The following is an 18,996-nucleotide window of genomic DNA, read 5'->3' as shown; positions in this document are numbered from 1 at the left end:
ATAGTAAAGGCTATATATGATAAGCCTAAAGCAAACATTCTCAATGGTAAAAGAGTGAAAGCATTTCCCCTAAGATCAGGAAAAAGACAAGGGTATCTGCTTTCTCCTCTATTATTCAACATAGCTCTGGAAGTCCTAGCTTCAGCAATCAGAGAAGAAAAGAAATAAAAGGAATCCAGACTGGAAAAGAAGAAGTAAAGCTCTCACTGTTTGCAGACGACATGATAGTGTACATAGAAAACCCTAAAGAGAGTATCAGAAAATTACTAAAGCTAATCAGTGAATTTAGCAAAGTTGCAGGATACAAAATCAATACACAGAAATCACTTGCATTTCTATATACTAACAATGAAAAGTCAGAAAGAGAAATTAGGGAATCAATCCCATTCACCAGTACAACAAAAAGAATTAAATATCTAGGAATAAACCTACCTAAGGAGACAAAAGAACTGTACACAGAAAATTATAAGACACTAATGAAATAAATCAAAGACGACATAAACAGATGGAGAGATATTACATGTTCCTGGGTAGGAAGAATCAATATTGTAAAAATGACTATACTACCAAACACAATGTAAGATCAAATTACCAATGGCATTTTTCACAGAACTAGAACAAAAAATTTCACAATTCATATGGAAACACAAAAGACCCCACATAGCCAAAGCAGTCTTGAGAAAGAAGAATGAAGCTGGAGGAATCAAGCTTCCTGACTTCAGATTATACTATAAAGCTACAGTCATCAAGACAGTATGGCACTGGCACAAACACAGAAATATAGACCAATGGAACAAGATAGAAAGCCCAGAAATAAACCCATGCACCTATGGGTACCTTATTTTTTTAAATTTATTTATTTTAATTGGAGGCTAATTACTTTACAATATTGTATTGGTTTTGCCATACATCAACATGAATCCGCCACGGGTGTACACGTGTTCCCCATCCTGAACCCCCCTCCCACCTCCCTCCCCATACCATCCCTCTGGGTCATCCCAGTGCACCAGCTCCAAGCATCCTGTATCCTGCATCGAACCTGGACTGGGGATTCATTTCTTATATGATATTATACATGTTTCAATGCCATTCTCCCAAATCATCCCACCCTCTCCCTCTCGTACCCCAATGTTCATTGCAGCACTGTTTATAATAGCTAGGACATAGAAGCAACCTAGATATCCATCAGCAGATGAATGGATAAGAAAGCTGTGGTACATATACACAATGGAGTATTACTCAGCCATTAAAAAGAATATATTTGAATCAGTTCTAATGAGGTGGATAAAACTGGAGCCTATTATACACAGTGAAGTAAGCCAGAAAGAAAAACACCAATACAGTATACTAACGCATATATATGGAATTTAGAAAGATGGTAACGATACCCCTGTATGTGAGACAACAAAAGAGACATAGATGTATAGAGGTCTTTTGGGTACCTTATTTTTGACAAAGGAGGCAAGAATATACCATGGGGCAAAGAGAGTCTCTTCTGTAAATGGTGCTGGGAAAACTGGACAGCTACATGCAAAAGAATGAAATTAGAACACTTCCTAACACCATACACAAAGATAAACTCAAAATGGATTGAAGACCTAAATGTAAGACTGGAAAATATAAAACTCTTAGAGGAAAACATAGGCAGAACACTCGAATCAAATCTAATCAAAACAAGATCCTCTATGACTCTCCTCCTAGACTAATGGAAATAAAAAGAAAAGTAAACAAGTGGGACCTGATTAAACTTAAAAGCTTTTTCACAGCAAAGGAAACTCTAAGCAAGGTGAAAAGACAACCCTCAGAATGGGAGAAAAGAATAGCAAATGAAACAACTGACAAAGGATTAATTTCCAAAATATACAAGCAGCTCATACAACTCAATACCAGAAAAACAAACAACCCAATCAAAAAGTGGGAAAGAGACCTAAACAGACATTTCTCCAAAGAGGACAAACAGATGGCTAACAAACACATGAAAAGATGCTCAACATCACTCATGATAAGGGAAATACAAATCAAAACTACAATGAGATATCATTTCACACTGGTCAAAATGGCCCTCATCAAAAAGTCTACAAACAGTAAATACTGGAAAGGGTGTGGAGAAAAGGGAATGCTCTTGCACTACTGGTATTGATACAGCCACTATAGAAGAGGGTATGGAGATTCCTTAGAAAACTGAATAAAACCACCATATGACCCAGCATCTCCACTCCTAGGCATATACTCTGAGGAAACCAAAATGGAAAAAGACACATGTATCCCATTGTTAACTGCAGCACTATTTACAATAGCTAGAACATGGAAGCGGGAGAAGGCAATGGCAACCCATTCCAGTACTCTTGCCTACAAAATCTCATGGACGGAGGAGCCTGGTGGGCTGCAGTCCATGGGGTCGCACAGAGTCGGACACGACTGAGCACCTTCACTTTCACTTTTCACTTTCATGCATTGGAGAAGGAAATGGCAACCCATTCCAGTGTTCTTGCCTGGAGAATCCCAGGGATAGTGGAGCCTGGTGGGCTCCGTCTATGGGGCCGCACAGTTGGACACAACTGAAGCGACTTAGCAGCAGCAGCAGCAGAACATGGAAGCAACCTAGATGTCCATTGACAGATAAATGGATAAAGAAGTTGTGGTACATACACACAATGGAATATTATTCAGCCATAAAAAGGAATGCATTTGAGTCAGTTCTAATGAGGTGGATGAACCTAGAACCTATTATACAGAGTGAAGTGACTCAGAAAGAGGAAAATAAATATTGTATGCACTAATGCATATATATGGAATCTAGAAAGATGATACCAATGAATTTATTAGCAGGGCACCAATGCAGAAACATACATAGAGAATAGACTTAGGGACATGGGGAGAGGGGTGGAGAGGGTGAGATGTATGGAGAGAGTAACATGGAAACTTACATTACAATATGTAAAACAGATAGCCAACAAGAATTTGCTGAATGGCTCAGGAAACTCAAAAAGGGGCTCTGTATCAACGTAGAGGGGTGGGAGATGGGAGGGAGGTTCAAAAGAGAGGGGATATATGTATACCTATGGCTGATTCATGTTGAGGTTTGACAAAAAACAACAAAACTCTGTAATTATCCTTCATTAAAAAAATAAATTAATTAAAAAGAAATAACTCAGTATCTCTAAAGTATATTGAGTTACTTACACCTTCTTCCCAGGGCTGTGGCCAGACCTGCCATAATGGCCAAAAACTGCTTTGAGAAGGGCTACTTTAGTCCTGGTCAGGCTCAACTTCTTGACCAGTGTAGTGGGTACACGGGTGCGTTCACTTTGTTATCAATGTGAGTACTTTTTGATGTGTACTTCTGATGTATGCATTTTTGGTGTGTATGCTAATCACCCATAACATTTATTTTTGAAAATGCAGCTGACATATTTTTTAAAACAGGCCCTCACTCAATGGGAGCTTTGTATTTTGGGCCCATGTGACAAGGTTGGTGATGCCATTAACATCCAAGTAAGGGAGGGTGTGGCTATATAGAAAGAGGGTTTAGGGAAAGCAGAAGGCTGTGGATGTGTAATTTGGAGCATGTTCTCTTCTTTGGCTCCTGTCCCGGGAAGAAAACCAGAGCACCTCCTGAGAGCTGGTGCTGATGAGTCGCAGGCTAAGGGGGTGGAAGCAGCCTGGATCATAAACGTACATACATCCCAGAGGCTGAGCTAAGAGACTGGCATGGGGGACAGAGTGCTGGCTGGATGCTTCATAATCTTGGGTGGGTCCTGGGCCTCTCTGAGCCCCATTTAGTTTCCACTTGATCCGTGAAGTATATGGACCTAATTGCTTCCTGAAGGTCCTCTCAGCTCTGACATTTGGAAAGGGCTTGTCCTAGGCACTGAAATTTGTCAACAAATGCATTCTTGAATGATCTGAGCACTCATGCTGTTCTAGGCAGTGTTCTGGTCACAGAGGATGCAAGATCAAAAGGTCCTAGCTGCTGCCCTCAGGGGGCTCCCAGACCTCAGTTTTTCCAATATACTTGCCCCTGGGAATAGACCAGTACCAAGTTCCAGAGTAGAAGAGTCTCTAGAGACTTGCAAGGGAAACCCCAGCCAGGGCTGGAAATGTGCAGAGAAATGTGTGAAGTAGACTGGGGGAAGCAACAGAGGGTAGTGGACAGCTGGAGTGTGCATGCTGCCCATGTCTGACCCTGGCTCCCAAGCATTCAATGTCCAATCTGGGAAACCCCTCCGCTGGTTCAACCCAACCTATCTGTGGTCCACAGGCTGCCAACAGCTTGACAGTATGCCTCCCACCAGCTGTGTCTGCCAGTCCTCTTGAGCCCATACTCCATCATCTGTATACTGATGTATAAATGGTATTCATGTAATACTGTGCTAATCAATCTTATAAATGATAAAACATTAACAAATATGGAAATTCAGGTATGATTAAAATGAATGTTAATAGGAATGCTAATATTCTGTTCCTGCCTTGATGGATTATGCGCCCACTTTGGAAGTCCCAGGTCTAGTGAACCACCCAGCCTTACAGCCAGGTGATGGAAGAAGGACCAAAGGAGAGGAATAAGCATGTGTTGTTTCAGGCTTTGTTCTCAGTGCTCTGCATGCCCTCGTCATTCATTCATTCAATAGATTTCATTGAGCTTATTATGTCCAGGCCCTGTGCTAGGCACTGGGAGATAGAGAGATAGACAGGACACACACAAGGAGTTTACAGTCCAGTCAGAGGAGACAAACAATAATCAAAGACACAAATGACCAAGGTAGGGCTGCTGCTGCTGCTGCTAAGTCGCTTCAATCGTGTCCGACTCTCTGCGACCCCATAGACGGCAGCTCACCAGGCTCCACTGTCCCTGGGATTCTCCAGGCAAGAACACTGGAGTGGGTTGCCATTTCCTTCTCCAATGCATGAAAGTGAAAAGTTAAAGGGGAGTCGCTCAGTCGTGTCCGACTCTTCACGACCCCATGGACTGCAGCCTACAGGCTCCTCCGTCCATGGGATTTTCCAGGCAAGAGTACTTGCCATTGCCTTCTCTGAAGGTAGGGCTAGCTTGTGAAAAATGCTATGACATGGCAATACGATGGCAAACCATGGATGAGGGTGTGGGGAGCTGGTTTGAATAGGCTGTCAGGGAAGGTCTCTCTTAGCTAAGAACTGAGGATGGCCAGGAGCCAACAGAGGGAACAAAAAATGCCAAGTCCATGAGGTGAAAAGGATCTTAGTGTTTTTGAGAAATGGAAAGGAGGCCAGCGTGTTTAGGGTGGAGGAGGTGGGGGAGGGGGATTTTAAATACAATGGGAAACTGTTAGAGTTTTAAACTAGAGAGTGACAAGATTTGATTAAAAAAATTTTTTTTTAATTTATTTATTTTAATTAGAGGCTAATTACTTTACAATATTGTATTGGTTTTGCCATACATCAACATGAATCCACCACGGGTGTACACGTGTTTCCAATCCTGAACCCCCCTCCCACTTCCCTCCCCATAAAGGCCACCATAGGGGCCTTTATAAGGGCTTCCCTCATACCTCAGTTGGTCAAGAATCTGCCTGTCAAGGAGGCAATGCAGGAGACCCCGGTTTGATTCCTGGGTCAGGAAGATTCACTGGAGAAGGGATAGGCTACTCACTCCAGTATTCTTGGGCTTCTCTTGTAGCTCAGTTGGTAAAAAGTCCACCTGCAATATGGGAGACCTGGGTTTGATCCCTGGGTTGGGAAGATCCCTTGGAGAAGGGAAAGGCTACCTACTCCAGTATTCTGGCCTGGAGAATTCTATGGACTGTATAGTCCACGGGGTTGCAAAGAGTCAGACACGACTGAGCGACTCTCACTATGCGGGTTCGAGTAGAAATGGGGCAGTGAAGAGGCTACCATTCTCGTCTAGGCAAGAGATGAGGGACTAGGGTCAGGGCAATGAAACCAGCAAGAAGCAGGCAAGCATAAGATATATTTAAACCTTGTGACAGCCTTACAGTAATGCTCTTGAAAGGCCAGTGTTATCATTCCCACTGCATTTATGAGGAAAATGAGGCCAAGAGAAGTTAACTTGTCTAAGATCACAAAGCTTGTAAATCATAAAAGCAGGATTCAACCAGGTCTGCCTGGCTACACATTTCCACCCTACTCAGAATCCTAATTCTGTTTCCTGCTCCAGGGACTTGTTCACCAAGACAACACAGGGTCTTCCTGTTTCAATCCTAAAAACCACAATGAAAAGGGGATTGAAGACTATTTGACCCAGCACTCAGCCAAAGGTATATAAATGATTAAAACAGTCCATTTGTCCCATTTTCTTAAACATGCTGAGTTCACCAGAGCTCAAAGTAAGGGAAAAACCATTCTTTCCTTTAGAGGGGGAGTGGACAGGAGGATGGTGGTGATGGTATATTTGGAAAGAGAAAAATAAAAAGCTGCCAATTTGTGCCTTCAAGGAAAGCCCAGGGACGCAGGCCAAGGCAGGGGAAATGACTTGCCAAATCCCTTTCAGTCCCCAAAGTTGTACATGTGAAAAAGAAGGCGGAACTGTTCCTGCCAAAGACATGAAGTCCTTTACAGAATACTTTGTTAGCAAAACCTAGCATCCCTGTCACTATGCAAAGCACGCTGGAACGTTGCCATGGCAACAGGCAGCCAGGCACCTGAATCAGCTCAAGGGCTGCCTCAACAGAGAGGCCCAAGCCCGTGGGGATATCTCCCAGAGGCAGGGGGCAGAGAGGTGTGAGCTGGTTTTGTGTACGTTGATGAAGATCCCTGAGCTCACTTCCAGGTTCCCAGGGTCCAAAGCCTTTGTCTTGGGGGAAATACCTTTGGCTGGCAGATTTGCCTAACTTCCCTAAAACACAGCACCCTAGGTTGGCAGGATCTGATTCTTTCCCCTGGTTCTCTCCTGGCATTGTGATAGAGAGAAGAACAGACAGCAGTAGTGACATGAGGGTAGAATGGGTGGTCCCATTCTCCAAGTTAGGTGGCTCTGGAAAAGGGGCAGGTGTAGGGAGTTGGGAGAGAGCTCAGCTTGGCCACTGGGTGTGCATGGTGCCTCTGGGCACAGCTGTCTGGGAGGCAGTGAAGATGTGCAGTCTGGAACTCAGAGGATGTCAAGGCTGGAGCTCAGTATGGAGCAGTCACTACCCCTCAGGATATATGAAGGCAAAAATTAGATGAGCCAGTCCAGTTTGAGTGGGAAAAATGGGAAGAGAAGGCAGTACTGATGTTTACATTTGGAGTCCTGACTTTCTGTGTCTCTCCCTGGCTCTCCAGTGGCAGCCTTCCTGATGCACTAGACAAACTTTCAGGGAGGCACCTACCATGCAGACCAGTGCCCTCCTGCAACTGGGCGGACAAAGGCCTAGTATGCATAGGGCCCTTGGTAATCAGGCAGGCAGCTGGCACCCTTGACACGAGGATTTTCCGGAAGAGGGACTTGATAATCCCAACGGGTCATAAGGAATTAAGGGGCAAGCAGAGAAGGCCTTCAAGTATTGAGAAGTTATCAGGCCAGCTGTGGCAGAAACAAGTTTTCCAAAATTCTGATTATCACTTGAAAGTTCACATTTTATCTTTAGTAACAGACACTATCAGCTGTTTTCCTTGAAGTGACAGGCTCACTCCGTTCATTTTTGAGAAAATGTCTGCCAAGTACCCAAGTCTGAATAACCATAGTTTGTCTGTCAGTTGTCCTTTCAAGTAAAAATGATGTTCTGTGAAAAGAGAGGCCTGTGGAGCTCATACCTCAAACAACTGCACAAGAGATTTTGCTCAAGACCAACATCAGCCTTCGGCATCAACATAAGTGCTTTATGTGTTCTTCCCGTTCTGTCACACAGAAAAGTATAAAGATCTGAACTCAAGGGTCAAGATTTAATCAAATTAACAACTTTTACTGCTTTATCAAAGCCATTCTTCAGTATAACTGACTTTAAGAATAACTGAGAGTGTGTGGTGATGAAGTACTCAATGACCGCTAGTACAAGTTGGCGCCACTGCTCTGATCCACACTAACGAGCCAGCCGTTTTGCCTTTGGTGCAAACACCAGCCTCATGAAAAAGGCAAATGATGCCTCAGTATTATCTTGAAAATAGCTCTGACTTTGCACATCCCTTGAATGTAACTCCAGTAACTCCAAGGGGGTCTGTGGACCACACTTCAAGAACTGCTGGTTTAGAGAAATTCTTGCCCAGGTCCATGGGGTAACTTAAGGAAGGTTTATTGCAGTATTATCTGTGGTCATAGCAGATTGGTAGGACCAAGATGTCCAGTCTTAGAGGAACAGAGAAGTAAAATGTGATGGATGCATGTTGTGTCAGAAGTAATAAACTAGATGTGCATATAGCAGCATGGGGAAACTTTAAAAACTGAGTGGTGAGGGGAAAAAAGAAACAGAAATGATGTATGGCTCAATACCACTTATGTAAATTAAAAACACATATAAAAATAAAACACTACATATTTTTCAAAGACATACAGCTTAACCTCATTTTATTGTGCTTCACTTTATTGTGCTTTGAAGATGGTGCATTTATTTAAAATTTTATTTATTTAGCTGTGAAGGGTCTTCATTGCAGCATGAAGGTTCTTTAGTTGCAGTATGTGGGATCTAGCTCCTTGACCAGGGATTGGACCTGGGCCCCCTGCATTGGGAGCGTGGAGTCTTAGCCACTGAACCACCAGGGAAGTCCCCAACAGTGAGTTTTTTGTTTTTGTTTAACACCAACAACAAAAAAGGTCTCTGAAGGTATATGGCAACTTAGCATTGTCAGACAATGGTTAGCATTTTTAAGTCATAAAGTATTTTTAAATTAAGATATGTACCCCTTGTTTTTTTAGACACAACACTATTGCACACTTAATATACTACAGTATAGTGTAAACAGCTTTTACATGCACTAGGAAACAAAAACAAACAAACAAAAACAAACCCAACCCTTTGTGTGATTCACTTTATTGTGATATTTGCTTGATTGCAGTGTTCTGGTCCTGGACCCACAACATCTCCGATGTATGCGTGTATTTCCAAGAACATATACCAACCCACTAGAGAGTGGACGGTAATGGGGATTCAAGGTGAAAGGGAAAGATAAAATAAGAGTGAACAAAAATTTAAAGAACCTTGCATGGATAGATAATAGTGTGCAGAAATATATTTAACTGTGCCCTTGAGGGGATAGGACAGAGTGAATGCGAGGTGGAAAATAGTCTACTCTTTCAAGAGCTTCCATGGTGAAAAGCAAGGGGGATGGCTGGAGAGATGTCCTGAGAAAGAAGTGGATGGAACATCTGTGTTTTGCCTTCTATCAATCTACCAAGCTTGGGTTACCACTGTCCTCTTATCCAGAAAGGCAGGGGAGGGCATGGAAGGCGGTTCCACTTGTTGGCTCCTATTTTCTCTGGAAAGTAGGAGATGAGATCATTGCTAGAAGATGGTATGTAGTTGGGGTTTGAAGAGCCAGGGAAGATGTGAAGCAGCTATAGAGACTGGAGAGAAAGAAGCAATTCCAGGCAGCACTGAAGGCCCAGCTGGAGACTGAAGAACCTTTGAGATGGATGGGAGGAAAATTGCCTTGGTTTTTCATTCATTTATTTAGTCAATTAGTCAACAAATATTTATTGAATGTCTGTTATGTGCAAAAAGATTACAAATCTTGGGATACCATAAAGAGTAAAATAGGCATAGTCCCTATTCTCATGGATCTGCCAGCCTAGGAGTGTGTGTGTGTGTGTGTGTGTGAGAGAGAGAGAGAGAGAGAGAGACAGAGAGAGAGAGAGAGGTGGGAGGAGGTGTGTATTAATTGAGCACATAAATACCAATATAATTAAACTATGATAATTGCAAGGAAAGGAAGAAGGTACAGGATGTTGAGAGAATATACTGATGAGAATATAGTCTGGGAGCTCTGCTGGTAAACAGAGATCTCCATCCTCATTTTCAACAGCTGCACAGTACCTCACTGTAGGATTGCTCCGTAACTAACTTAGCTAGTCCCCTACTGTAGGGAATTTAGAATTTGTTCCCTTTCTCTCCTCATCATAACCAACATTTTGATGTACATCTTTGTATGAATCGTTGGGCATTTGTTTGATTATTTCCTTAGCATGCATTTCTAAAAGTAGAATTGCCAGGCCAAAGGGTATACATGTTTTAAGGCTTTCCAAAATGCCCTGCAGAAAGGTTGTACCTATTTACAAGGGGAAAAGTCTGCATTAAAAAATAAAAGATTAACAGTAGTCAGATCTAAGTGGTAAAAATTCTGTAAAGATTATTTATTTTCTACATTTAAATTTCTCCTCATGTCTCTACCTTCTAATCATTCCTAAGTGTATGTGTATTACTCATTTAAAAATGTTTTTTTGAATAGTTAATGCATATACACTGCATAAATATTAAGGGAGTATGAAAGTGAATTCAGAGAAAAGTGAGTCTCCTTGAGCCCTTGCCCGGTTTTTTAGACATCCTGCCAGAGATGTCCTGTGCATATACAAGAAATTAGATGGTAGCATCTATACACATTTTTGTCACCTTACACTTTTCACTGAGCACAGTCACCTCATTTTTTAAGGCTGCATAGTATTCTATGGTTATTCAGACCATTTCTACTCTTTTCCTGTTACAATTTTTTTTTTTTTACTTATTTAACAATGATAATAACAAAAGTAGAAAAGGAAGAAAAAAGGCCATCTACTAAGATTAGAATATGTCTCCATTTGTTCAAGTGCTGGGTGACAGGAATAAAAAGATAAGTTTTTGTCAGAGTCTCCAGAAAAAAAGCAGATTTATTTTTAGTCTCGAGGTTTGGAACACTTGTGCTTTTACTAAGCAGTTGATTTGCTTTTATCTGTGAATCTTATAACTGATTGGGGCTTCCCTGGTAACTCAAATGGTAAAGCGTCTGCTTACAATGCAGGAGACCTGGGTTCGATCCCTGGATTGGGAAGATCCTCTGGAGAAGGAAATGGCAACCCGCTCCAGTATTCATGCCTGGAAAATTCCATGGACCAAGGAGCCTGGTGGGCTACAGTCCGTGGGGTCGCAAAGAGTCGGACACGACTGAGCGACTTCACTTCACTTCTTCACTTTATAACTGATCATGCCTCTCCTTTTTGTTATCTGACATGAAAGCTTAAAGCCAAATTTTAAGATTCACATTTATTAAGAAGGGACTTCTTTACTGGTTACCCTTGTTTTCCCCTTGCCTCATCTTTCTCTCACACAGCTAATTTTTAGGCTCTTTCCAAGTACTGGGTGTACCTTCATAAGCCACTTTAAATCCTTCTTGGAATAAGTCAAGGTATAAATCATTTTCTACAAAAATTGAGCTAATGCTTGGGTCTCCCTCCAATGCAGTCAGTCCTCAAGAGGGATGGGCAAGATACAACCAAAAGATGCCTAAAGAAAACAACAAAAACCTAATGGAAGGTCAATCGATTCCTGGGCTACATGCGTCAAAGCTGAGGTCTTCAGCTTCCAAACACGGAAAGCAATTTAGTGCTCCAGTTCCCATGGCAACTGTGTTGGAGAAGATGCAGGAGCCTGGCCTGGCGGTTGCTGGGGGAGCTCTGGCTGCTGGCCACGTGACTTCGATTCAGGCCTGAGTGTTCAGATGCTCAGGGACTTTCCATTAACAGGGAGCACTGGATTTGAACCTAATTGAAAATGTAGTTACTGGGAAGAAAAGCATACACTGGAGTTGTGGTAATAGCAAGATAGCCCTCCAATACTTGAAGTTAGTTCTCACTTTCCTTTTCTTCCCTCTCCCCACTGAGGAGGAGGTTAAAAAGCAGGAGATAGAAAGTTAGTGGGAGGGATCCTCACCACTCGGTCCTTTGTCAAAGGGGCTGAAAGAGTAACTGGGGTATAGACCCATTAGCATATTTAAAGCCTCAGCCTAATTGATTGCTTTGGCCTCCATTGAAGAAGGTTGTGTTCGTCACAGGGGGAGGGGCTGCTTGGAGGCCAGAAGAGGAGTAGAATGGGTCAAGGTCAGTGAACGTTCCCCTCACCACTAAGGGAGAATATAGATGAGTATTCATCTGATCTGGGAGAGGGAAGAAGAGCTTTAAGTAATAAGTTCTTTCCCAATAAGTAAAAAGAGGCATATTTTACTTTTATAATTAGGAAAATCATCTCTACTTAAGACAAGGAGGGGGATAACCAGAAGAACATGTCATTCTTTGAAAGGGAAGTGATTAAGAATCACAGAACAAGCATCATCAGTTCAGACAGCTACAAAAGTGGCTCACCGAAGGGACAGTTTGAAAATGTCCTGCTTATTGTACTGGGGAGGTGGAAATGGAGTGTCTCCTAAAGCTTATTGAACTCGCCTAAAAGCAGCCAGTTTAGAACAACCTACCAAATGGTACTAGAACTTGTCATTGACGTGTGCAAGCAGGATTACTCTGCTTCCTATACAGCAAAAAGAGAGGACTATAGCAGAGAATGGGTTGTGGAGTCTCCTTGGAAAGAGGGCTATGCTGTATCTCCAGTACCCAGAGCAGACCTGGGTGCTCAGTAAGAATGTGCTCAGTAAGGCCTTTCTTGAGAGTCCCTTGGACAACAAGGAGATCAAACCAGTCAATCCTAAAGGAAATCAACCCTGAATATTCATTGGACGGACTGATGCTGAAACTGAAGCTCTGATACTTTGGCCACCTGATGTGAAGAGCTGACTCATTGGAAAAGACCATGATGCTGGGAAAGATTAAGGGCAAGAGGAGAGGGGAAAACAGAGGATAAGATGGTTGGATGGCATCACGACTCAAAGGACATGAGTTTGAGCAAGCTCTGGGAGATGGTGAAGGACAGGGAAGCCTGTTGTGCTGCAGTTCATGGGATTGCAAAGAGTCAGACACGACTTAGCGACTGAACAACAACTACAATAAGTGAGGCCTTGCTGAAGATTCTGTGAGGCTCTTAATGATGACCAAGTCCTTAGGGGGGGTCTCTGCTCTCAAGCTGCCTTCAAGGGACTCAACAGAGGTGGGGGGCAGACATATTCTGTGTTTCTGTAGATGGTAAGACTGTTCACTTCTCCCACAAACATTGCTTGAGACTTATTATTTGTTGAGCATGAGATGGGAGTAGAGGAGTGGACCCCCAAATGAGAATCTTATTACAAAAAAGCCTATAAAGTTCCCAGTTTGGGAAAGATTATATGCAACTTGTGAAAGAAGCTGCTTTTGAGATGGGCTTTGAAAGTTGAGTAGAAGTTCAAGAGGCAGATGTAGACAGGGATGTAGACATGAGAATTGAAGTGAAGGCAAAGACATGTGAGCGGGTGAGATGATCTCCTAGGCCTTTTTCAGCTCTGCCAGTCTGGTTCTGAATTTCAGCTTCATCTTAAGCAATAATATCTCTGTAAAATCATGGCTTTGATATGCTTCTTATTATTTTCTCTAGTGCACGGAAAAATATAAGGAAAAGTTCCCCTATACCTCTGGGAGGCATTTCAACTCATGAAAGTGGTTGAGGTTCCAAGTTTTGGGAAATTGTGCCAAAGGTGATAAGGAGCCACTGAGAGCTCTATCTCCAGAATTGAGAACACTGGATGGGGAGAGAATGAAGACAGGCAACTTGGTCGGGAGGCTCTTGTAAGAATCTAGTGAAGGGGGCGGGGGTGGAGCGGCCCTCAACTCTGAAGAAATGGCCCAGAAGCCTGGTGTGTGTGGAGAGAAGTGACTGACTAAAGAATAGGTTCCTAATTCCTGGTTTGCTGCACTCAATTCCTAATGAGGCAGGGCTCACATTCAATTCTGGCCATTATGTTCTTTCCAACATGGAAGAGTATTGTTTTTCATTTCCCTTCCCCAATTTGGGACACACTGTTACAGCTGTTTAAATAAGGTGCCAATCAGACTGGGCAATGGCAGGAAATGTTTCCCCACAGGAAAGGCTCACATCAGATCCCTGCTGCCTTTGGCTAGTAGAAATCAAGCCATCTCCAAAAGAGGCCAAGAGGCCAGACCACAGCAGCACCTTCAACAGGTGTTAATAGAGAGAAAATTCTCCTTTTCAGTTAGCAACCTGGAAATGGAGTGTCCGCAGAGGGGCTGCAGGGAGCAGGGTAGTGACATGTTCCCAGTTCTGCTACTTGAGCAGTGTGGAGGGAAAGCCCAGAGAGATGGGTGGCTCGGAGGAGGACACCAGCTGCCTTTTCCATTTACAACCTGGAGCAGGGGCTTCCCTCCTCACACACAGGAAAATGCCAAGCTTCAAAACCACCAGGGCATCAGCCTGGAGTTGGAGAGGCAGGTGACAGTGACCCTGAAGGAATGGGAGAGGGACATGGGGAGAAGATGGACTGGCAGGGCAGGAGTGGGGAGGGTCACAGAGTAGCCAGGTCCCTGTCCCTCTCTCTCCTGTACTTCCAAGCCCACTTCCTTCAGTTGAGACTCCTAGCTTTGTTCCAAAAGTTGTGTGGCCTCCAGGCAGCTCCCAGGAGGGTTGGCTTGGTGGCCTCCTGGCACCTCTGTGAGATAACTGAGGCTTGCTTCTCTCCCTTTCAGTTTCCAACCCTTTCAGTGCCTGACCTTGCACACAAGTGAGCTCACTCTCATTCCTCCTCAGTGTCAGGCACTGGGGACAGAAACTGGGAACTGGGCATCCAGTCAGGCATGCCTCCAGAGGTCCAAGAGCCCGGCTTTCTCAGAGGGTGATAGGCACACATGTTGCTCCTCGTCCCATCACACTGGAAGCACCAGGAGAGCAGGGCCCCAGCTGGGCTCAGCCACGAGTCAGGGCCTGGCCCAGACGTAGTGGGAATGTGATTTATATTTTTAGTTTCTTGAAGAAATTATTAAAAAAAAAAACAATGCAAAATGAGATCCACGCTCACCAAACTTCCTTTCCAAGCAAGAATCAAGAGGCTTTCTTTATGTCGGAGTTTTTTCAAGCTGCTGAGATAAATACTGTATCAAGTGCATTAAGAACCAAGAGGGGGCTTTGCCTAGAGGTATCTGGGATGGCTTCCAGAGAAGAGGTCACTGAGGCAAACTGTGAGGAATAAATGAGGTTTTCCAAGGTGGAGAGGAACACTGTGGTTAGGTGTAGGGAATGGTAGCATGACCAACGGTGTATAGGTAACAGATCAGGATGCATGGTTGGAGACCTGCAATTAGAAGACTCTGCTGGAAGCAAATGGTAGGGGATGATATTGGAAAGGCTGCCTGGACGCATCCTGTGGAGGGCCTTAAATTCCAGCTGGAGGAATAAACCAGGAATGCATTGTGGAGAAGGAAATCTTAACTAAAGACTGACCTGGCAGTGACATAGGAGAAGCAAGAGAGAGCTGGGTCAGCTAGGAGGTGATCCTGTGGCATGACATTATCTGGGACGTGCTGTCATTGTGGGAAATGATGTTGACATAGGGGAAGAGGTTCTCTCGTATGTTACTGGTGGAAATGTAAATGGGCACAGCCATCTTAAAGAGCAGTTTTGCAATATGTAGACATACCCCTCAAGCCCGCAATCTGAGTTCTAGGTACATACAGTTGAAATTTCTACATGTACGTGGAGAAATATGCACAAGAACATTAACTGCAGCATAGTTCGCAATGGTAAGAAATAGAAACAACCTAAGTTTCTGTCACTGGGGATTAGAGAAGCAGATTTTACTATGCATTTGATGGTATACCATGTAGCAGTTACCATGAACAACCCACATCTATATGTGTAAAAAGAATAGAGACCAAAAATACAGTGCTGAGTAAAAAAGGTAAATTTTAGAGAGCTACTTCACAAAGAATATTACTTATGACAAATTTTAAGTGTATAATATACACACCATATATCGACACATAAACATGGCCGAGATATGCATTATGGTCAAGGCAAGGAAGGATGGGACTGAGAGGACAGGACAGGGACTTGGGTGGGATATGTAATGTGTCATTTTGCTAGAAAAAAAATCTCAGGCAAACATGACACAAATGTTAACATTTGTTCATTTTGGGATGAGAGACAGAGCTGCCCACTACCACATTCAACCAGTTAAAAGCCCACAGACCTGTACTGAAGGACATCACAGCCACAATTAGGAAAAACAAGAGGAAAAATGATCCCACAGTTTCTAATAAAAGCCATTTTACAGAGCCTGGGTTCAGTGCCACACGTGCCTGCACCCAGCTTCACTAGCTTTCAGTCAAGAAAACAGTAAATAAAAAGTGAACAAAAGTGACCCAAGGTGGAGAACTATGATTTGGAACATACTGCCAGGCCTGGATGCAAAGGTACTTGGAGAGCAAAGTTTATACATATATTCCCCACATGAGAATCAGCTTCACCCTGCAGGGTGTCTGAGTGCCATAGCCAAGGTGGCAGGTCCAGCCTTTGCAGGGACCACGAGGAGGGCTTCCGGAGAAGAAGGAGAATAGGAGAGCTTTTGGGTCATCAGATCAAGAGAGAAGGACGGTGAAATCAAAGGGAATGTGATCTCGCTAGAACTAGAAGGTGAGCTCCAGCAAGATGTGCTCACTGATCTGTCCCCAGTGCCTAGAAAAGTGCCTGGCACAGAGGAAATGCTCACTATGTGCTAAGTGAGCGAAAGGGAGTGCTGGAAAGGAGAAGTCTTGAGTGTCCCCACCCTGTGTCATTTTGATTGCCTAAGTCACTGGATTTCAGATGTGCCAAAGCAGCTGCTCGCAGTGTTTCCAGGGAAGGTTTCCTGCTGCCTAAGATAGGAGCTGGAGACCAGGTTTCAGGCATCAGCAGAAGGAACGGTGATAGAGCTACAGAGAGTAAGGCTCCAGGAAGAGGAAAGAACCAGTAGGCTCAGGCAGGAAGTGTCCCTAAAAAATGTATGGGGAGGGGGCTCTTAGAAGCAAAATGGATACCAGAGAGAATAAGGGAGGGAGGATGGTCTTATGCCCATAAGGCACTGCTAGCTCCTAATGGCACCCTTGCACAGATTTGAGAAAGGTGCCTTCTCTAGCTGATGCACAATTTAGAGAGCTGCTACGCTTCAAGGAGAGTTTGGGTAAATGGCCCCCAGAAGCAGGCTGGATTTCAGTCCCTATTTGCTTGGGCACCCTTGTGCAGGTGCAGGGCACAACTTGCCATAGGCAGCAGTCCTGATCCCCATACCAGCCCTCAAGACAACCAGTTTATTCCTAGTCTCCCATCATTCTGCAACTCATTGCCACCTGCCGAGGGAACTGTCACCATCCTTGCTGCCATCCCTGTTTCACAGCCCCTGCCAGGCCATCTTGCCCTGGAACACAGCAGGCCCTTCCTTGGCACGAAGGTAGGTGGAGCCAACATAAGAAAATCAGTTCTTGGGTGAATTTTGAATATTATTCTAAAAGCAAGGAGTCTGTGTTCTATTATCAGGAACATCTCAACTGCCTCTGTTAGGGAGGTACACGCTTCTCTACCCTCCCAACAGAGGTCATGTAAAGTCCAAAGAGGCAGAGGCTAGAAAAAGCTGCTGCACTCCCTGGTGTTGCCTAAACGAAATGCTGATGACATTTCTGCCACTCTGAAGAAGAAATAAAAGGCTCGCCTACCACCATCCCCATGTGAGCTTTTGAGGGTGCCAGAACATCTACACTGGAAACAGTGGGCATAGAGCATCAGCCCTCTCCCCAATTGCAGTAGGACCATGTCGTCCCTTCTCAAGCAAGAGAATACGAACTCTTAATTCTGAGAAAGTGGTAGCCATCAGATGGGAACTCTGTCACTCTGCCCCTCCCACCAACAAAGTTATCTGTATTTGCTTTTTGTGAGTTCCTTTCTCCCCGAATGATGACAGATCCTTCGTCTTTCTCAAGGTTGCCCCTGTTCACCTTTATTTTGGATGGCATCCCATCCTATTAACTACCTTTCCTTAAACCCAAGTGGTGGAAAGTGAATCCCTGTGCCTCCACTTCCTCATCTGTATTATGGAAAGAAAATAATATCTACTGTATAGAGTTGTTGTGAGGATTGAGTGAATTAATCCACATAAAGTGTCTAGCTTAGTGCTTGTCATAGAATCGGCACTCAATAAATATTGCTTATCATCATCGTCATCATCTTGAGTGTGAAGGGCACAGTGAAGGGCAATGAAGTGTCAATGGCACTGAACCAGGGTCTGGACAGCCAAGTCTGGGTTGGATAGCTCAGGGTTTGTTTCAGGATGGAAGCCCTACACTGAAGGCTCCTGGCCACTGCCAGGCTGGATCCTGGGGCCCTCAGAGTGCATTCTTCTGCATGCCAAAGTTGGCAACCCTTTCCTCCTGACACTCTTGGCTTCCCATCTTGCCTCCTCTTCACCGTCCTTTGGCTTAATCTCCTGATCTGAACTGACTGGGCAACCAAGGGCAGCTAGCACTAGGAGCTGGCCTCAGGTGCCATGCTGCATCCAGGCACACCTTCTCTGTGCCCAGTCCAGCATGCTGTACCTCACAATGGTTGGGAGAAATCTACCAATGCTTCTCATCCTGAGACACTTGGGACTCCCTGGAACCCAATATGGGGAGACAACTAATGAGCTAAAAAACGTACAGTCAGGGCCAGGCTCAATATACGCAGAGAAGATTTGGAGAGCAAGTGAAAGGCCCAGAAGTGTGTCCTCTATTATTCAGTGGCTGTTGCCTAAAGGTCTACCATTAGAAAGCTTTATTCTATGGCCACATCCATTGTTCCCAGTGAGAATGCAAAGGCCCTGAGAATGGGAACACAGCCAATGTTGATGGCTTTAGTAGAACAGTTTACTGAGCAAAGTCTCTGCAAACTGAGACACAATGGATGCCAGCTCCCTTCTCCCCATGCTTGGTCTGCCAACATTTACTGAGAAATACTCAAACACAATTAAGGGCAGTATAATGGAGGAGATCCCTTGGGGGAAGCATGAGGGAAAGTGGGCTCCTGGGTATTTCAGGATGGTGGGCAAAAAGGATGATGAAGTGAGTGTGTATAAGAAGGAGGGAACTAAGGGGGCAGCCATGTTTCAGCTTTACCACTTTCAGGATGAACAACAGCTGGAGTGTATGCATGTGACATTGCATTTTGAAAAAAAAAAACCTGG

General features: G+C 44.1%; 1 protein-coding gene across 1 annotated transcript in view; it reads right to left on the bottom strand.

Annotated features, from left to right (window-relative positions):
- NHSL2 (NHS like 2) overlaps window positions 1-18,996 on the bottom strand; it is a 150,463-nt gene that overhangs the window by 105,071 nt on the left and 26,396 nt on the right. The gene's annotated exons all lie outside the window — the stretch shown is intronic.

The sequence above is a fragment of the Bos indicus x Bos taurus genome, chromosome X (assembly GCF_003369695.1).
Source record: "Bos indicus x Bos taurus breed Angus x Brahman F1 hybrid chromosome X, Bos_hybrid_MaternalHap_v2.0, whole genome shotgun sequence".
NCBI classification, from domain to species: Eukaryota; Metazoa; Chordata; class Mammalia; order Artiodactyla; family Bovidae; genus Bos; species Bos indicus x Bos taurus.
This window is presented reverse-complemented; position numbering and strand designations above follow the sequence as displayed.